The sequence below is a fragment of the Poecilia mexicana genome, unplaced genomic scaffold (assembly GCF_051168715.1).
Source record: "Poecilia mexicana isolate PSO_F unplaced genomic scaffold, ASM5116871v1 scaffold_22, whole genome shotgun sequence".
In the NCBI taxonomy this organism is placed as follows: domain Eukaryota; kingdom Metazoa; phylum Chordata; class Actinopteri; order Cyprinodontiformes; family Poeciliidae; genus Poecilia; species Poecilia mexicana.
In genome coordinates, this window is record NW_028263391.1 from 7,899,264 (window position 1) to 7,905,227 (window position 5,964).

Here is a 5,964-nt window from a genome sequence, read left to right on the forward strand (position 1 = left end):
TTTAGAGGGACACTTGCAGTTGGTGAGAAGTCTGGAAAGCAGTCTCACAGACGTTGGTAGGAATGAGAAATGGAACGCGCCAGGGAGTGGATTTTACTCTAGAGTAGACCAGACAGAAATAGAAATTTAGACGATCCTGCTTATGAGGAAGAAGCACATGCATGCTAAGATAAAATATCAAAGCCAGTGCTAAAATTTCTATGAGTGGTTGAGGGGGGGGGATCTAGAAGTGCAGCTAAGAGGTTGTCACGGTGACTGATGGTGTCTGTGGGCTGAGATCTCATCATGGGAGCTCCTGTCACAACCTGACATGAGTGAAAGAAAAGATGGATCAGGGAATTACCAACAAACCTTCTTTCAAACAAGTACAACTTTGCATTCATACTCTTTGAAGCACATCTTCAGAAAGACTATGAATCCACTGAATCTGAAATTTTCAAAAGAGCAAAGCGTGTCAAAAAACTCTGTCAGAGTTTTCAATTTGCTAAATGTTTTTTTGTGTGGAAGCACTTAGGCAGTAAACCCTAGAGAAAAAAAAACCTTGCCAACAAAAGCAGGTAGTAGTTTAATGTCTTTTCCCTGCTGAATGATCCGCCTGCTGACTGATGCCTGATGAGGGAAGCTGAAACACATCCAGCACTGGTACATCTGCTGAGTACTGAGGGGTTTCTGCACAAACGCAGCATTTATTGATCAGTCAACATGCTGCCACGCATTCAGAAAAACCTTGATTAAGCAGACATTTAGCGAATTACATCCTATAAAACCATTTGAACTTAGAAGAGCTTAAGAGTTGTACAAAAATGACCTTTATCTACTACCCATCTACCTTAATATGCTACTGAATTTTCTGCATTTAGGTCTTAACTCCCATGCGACTCTCTTGAAAATGAAAGGGAGCGCCATAAGAGGGAGGATCAAAACCTCCAAAACCTTCTGCCAGCTGCCTCCGCCACACCCCGCTCCCCACAGGGGCCCTGGCTGGGCTTGTCAGGATCTGTGCCCCGCCTCACCGTGCCACATGTCCCTCTATAAATGTATATAACCATACGCTCATAACAGACATCAATATTAAAGTGACATTTTCGAACGTAAACAAACGTGCTAAACATACGCCTGGGGAATGCAGAGAAAGTGTTTTAAAAGAAGCCTGAACCAACTTAGAAAGACGTTTGCCAAGTAAAACAACACGCCTGCGCCACTTAAAAAAGGCCTTTGGTGGAACCAAATCCACCCTACACCCACACTGCTGGGTGGGCGTGTGGAAATATAGCTCTTCCAATCTAACTGTCCAAGGCTAAAAACACAGAGAAGCTCTGCTTTTCTGCAGTTAAAAAAAGGCAGTGAGACTTTACTAACCGAATGTATTTTGTCTGCAGAAAGCCACTCCAGGGCCAGAATCGGTACCGAGTGTGTTCGCATGGTGAAGGGTCAAGGTTGGAGAGCTCACTGAGGATATTACATAAACTGAGAGCTGGAGGTGATGTCAACCAATTTGATCAGTTTCAGCTCATCATAAACTTGGATTTAAGCACGAATGTTTAACCACCTAACCGTAGCTAATAGCCCAAATTTAGATGGGAGCTAAATGTGCAGCGCAAAGTTAAGAACATGCTTCTGTCCAATTCCCTACCACATTGTGCCTTCAACTTAGCAACACATTAAGTTAGTTCATTTCTATTACCTAATGCTTGAAAGTTCCCACCTTATTTTCTTCTCTTTTTTCTAATTAGCGAACAATTAAGTTGTATTTCCTCATGAAGTTAAAGTATATATATTTATACAAGACAAAGTGAAAAATTACTAATGCTATCATGCAGCATGTTGCATCTGTAACAGGTGGTGAATTCACAAATATTGAACTAGGGGAGCAGAAATGGAAAAATCCAAAAATCCATTGGAAACTGTGACAAAATGTGGAAAGAAAAAAGATTTTAATGGTATTAATATGACACACGTTCTAATTTTAATCATAATGTCCATATTTCAGATTAATCATCTCTGGTGGGGTTTACACCGGTAATACATGAAAAAATAAATGCAAATAAATCCTAGAATCTTATGTAATGACAATTTGCCAAGAAAAAAACTCTGTGACCAAGTCAAGAGACTGCCGTGTGGGATTATGGGATTAGATTAGATCACTTCTTAGAGCATTCTGACTGGAACTGGTTCATTATTTACACTCCGTTGCAGTTCCACAATAAGACGGCTAAAAATCACCCCCTATTTTAATACGTGGAGAAATAGTAAAAATAAAACGGCCCCATCCTGCAGATAATGAGCCTCCTTGTTAAGGTCAATTTTACCCCTTTGTATCAACAATAATGTCTTATCATCTGCCCAGTAGTTTCTCCCTACCATTTCTTTAGTAGTGATAAACACCAACTTCTGTTTCTAAAAAAACAAAAAAATGTCTCAGATTGCTTTTAGTGAGAACATTTCAATAATTAATTCAAGCTCCCTTTTTTTTCTGTCTTACCGAGAGGCATGCACATGTTCGCCCGGCTGATCACGTGTTACCCGTGCGACCGTTCTGTGCTTACGGTTAAAGAAAACCCACGGCGGCGTGGTGTCCTTTAAATGCTCGTGTTTGTGCATTTCAAATGAAGGCCTCAGAAGAACTCAGTTGTGCGACCCGTGCTTTTCTCTGGTGTCTGTTTGCTGCAGCCGGTTCTGGGTCCAGCTGCATTGCAGGCTCCTCTGCGTTTGGTGGATTACCGCTGCATTTGCATCTCTTGAGTCTGGCCTTTTTGTGAGAGTTGGTGGGGGCGAGGTACTGAAAGGAAGAAGGACGGACATGTAGTAGGAGAGGCAGGATTTTCACCAGTCGTCGGCCAACGTTGGCACCTGTTTGACCTTGGGGGGACGTGGCTTGTGTAGCACGTTTGGAATCGAGTCGTGTTGAAGACAGGTGTCCTGCTGGAATCTGAAAACACCCCACCAACCCCCTGTTCCTTCCTGTGTTACATCTCTACAGCTGGTTGTCCCGATCAGGATAAAAGGGCTGAACAGCAGGATAATTTGTCTCCTACCGAAAGAATGCTGCAGTATAAGGTTTCAGACACTTTCTGTTCTGCAAAGTAATATTTAGATCCATGTCGGTCAGATGTTTTGAAATTAATTTTGAAGTCAGTACCTGGGAATGCTGGTATCCAAAAAGAAATCCCAATAACTTTCCTGATAAATCAGAGTTGGTCAGTGGTGGGGAGGAGTCGCAGTCACACAACCCAGAGAGAACCCATACATGCATGGGGAAAACAAACAAACTACATGCACAAAGATTTTTTACTGGACCTTTGACCTTTGTCAGATATAGATCATTGAAGTACAAGTTGAGAGTCCCTGGACTAAGCGGAAGCCGCTTTTTCTTCTCTGACGTCCTCAAGTTGGGAATTTCACTCGGGGTGTTGCAGTACTTTTGCTGTACTCTCAATTTTTCATCCATAAACAAAACAATAACAAGTCTGCATTTAAATTCAATTCAATTCAATTAAACATTAGCGCTCAATTCCTGTGGGTGTTAAATAAGGTTTTCTTCATACAATTAACATAAGAGTCATAAGAGTTGTTTTCACATATTGCAACTTTTTTCTGAACCTTACTATTACTACTGATGCCGCACTATTCCACCCTTCCTGTTTATCTGTGTTTTCCCCTGCTGGATAGCTGATCTGCAGACAATAAGAGCTCACCAAGCGCCAAAAACACTTTCAAAGAGAGACTACTGGCCTCAATATGTCCGATCAATCTTCCTGGCATCATCCACTCCTCAAGAGCCTTAAATCAGGCTGCCAACCCATTCAGGGTTGTCCTGATGTATTAAGATCATGTTCCTAGATGTATTTTCCAGGGAAGGTTTTCTTTTTCATTCGAGTATTAGTTTAATTCAGGGCCACACAAAAAAATGTGCTCTGTGATTTTCTGTCTTGCAGGAGACCAGCCAGCCAAAGGTTTCAGATTCACGCAGTAGTACACTGGATATCCTTTCAGCAGGTCTGATTGAGGTCTGAAGCTGAACTGGCAACAAACCTGCAACCACAGCAAACACAGCTGAAGGCAAACAGTAATGAACTCTGCGAAACCTCAAGATTATCCCCTCAAGCTGTCCGGCGTAGTTTGGCTGCCCTTAATAACCCCTTCAGTTTCCGATTGACCGTTAACTCTGAGGTCTTGTGAAAAAAAAAAATTTACAAAGCGCACTCAGAGATAAAGAGGAAGCAGTTGCAGATATTTATGCTGACGGGTCTTAATCGGCTGCTCTACAGATGTGGGAATTATCAGCTCGGCTGTTCCCGGGCCTGCTCTGTGTCACGAGGCGGACAGACCAGACAGCACTAATGTGTGAAACTGATTATTTCAGTCGCTCTCAAGAGGCCCACTGGAAAGAGGTAGACTGTCTGCTGGGAGAACTGGTTGTCTCCTGTCAGGTCTTTAATGAGGCGTAAGTGAACGTAGCAGTCACATGCATGCGATTGTGAGAAATTCAGAACCCGATTTCCAACTCCACCCGCCTCTCTCAGAAAGCCCAATATGTGTAGAAGACAGTGAAGCCTTGAAAGAAGGAAAGTTGATCCACCAGAGCCACGTTTCAGCGTCTTGTCTTACCTACAAATTCCTACAAGTCACTCTCTCTGAAAGAGAGCATTGTGACTCAACCGAAGGCTGCCTACTCCTCTTGTGGAAGAGAGGGAAAAGGAAGTGGGGGTGAATAAGCTGGCCTAAAGATTTCCCGCCTGGCTTTGCCAGGCAGTGACAAAGAAGTGATGCATTCAAGTACTGCTAGACGGGGTAGATGATTATTGAAAGGATTCTAAAGCCATTGAAAAATTTAACGGATTATCCATGTGACTCTGTTATTATTGTTTTGCTTTTATTTTATATTGACTTTTAAAATCTCGTAGCAGCACACAAAATATCACTGGATGACTTCTGTAAAAAAAATATATAATATATATATATATATATATATATATATATATATATATATATATATATATATATATATATATATATATATATATATATATCACAACAGCTAATGGAGATGCTATAAACAGCGGATATTCACTTTGCTCAGGAAGGTTAGGCTAATCACAACCGTACAAAGTTCTGTAACTCATTGCATTGTTTTGATGCAACAAAATATGAATCAACATAGTTTTATGTAACCTTTCATTGTGTAGAATACAAATACACTTAATGAACATATTCAGCTTATCATTTAAATATATATGTTTTTACTGCTCATAAACAGCACCACAGCTTTGCAGGTGTAGCCAGCTACATAAGCTAATATAACAACTATAGATTCTCATTTCATTTTAATTTTATGGTCTGAATTAATTGATAACAAAAATTTGCATTCAAGTAAGAGTAGCATATTTTTACTCAAGTTTTTTACTCTTCACTAAGAAATTACTCAAGAACAAAAAAGTATTTAGTAAAAAGGCTATGTCCTGAGTAGTTGTTTACAATATCATAATATTTAGAAATTAAGTAATCAGACAGACAAAAACGTAGAGTTATGTGCTAATTCTGTTGTTTATAGACTAAAATGAAGAAAAAAATGCAAATAGATAACATGATTACAAAATAAGACATTTTAAGCAGAGGAAACACTTTTCTATTTTTTTTATAAAAACTTGACAGTTCTTTCCTCCTCTATAGGATCTGGAAGTCATGTCCAGCTACAAAGTTTGCTTATAACCTGAGCTGGCTCTGCTGTACAAATATTTAGCACAGTTTCCAAAAATTCAGTTAGCATGATGCAGAGTAAACCTTATCAATATTTAAAAGGTGGCAAAAATGACTGATTTTGAAATTTTGTCTCATAGTTTTGCTAAAAATAAAGGAAAAATAGAAATAGGTGTAGTACATTTTTAAGAGGAAAATTAAAAAAATAATGAACTGGTAAGTTTGAAAATTTTGATCTGCTCATCTCTATTGTTGCTCTAACTGGGG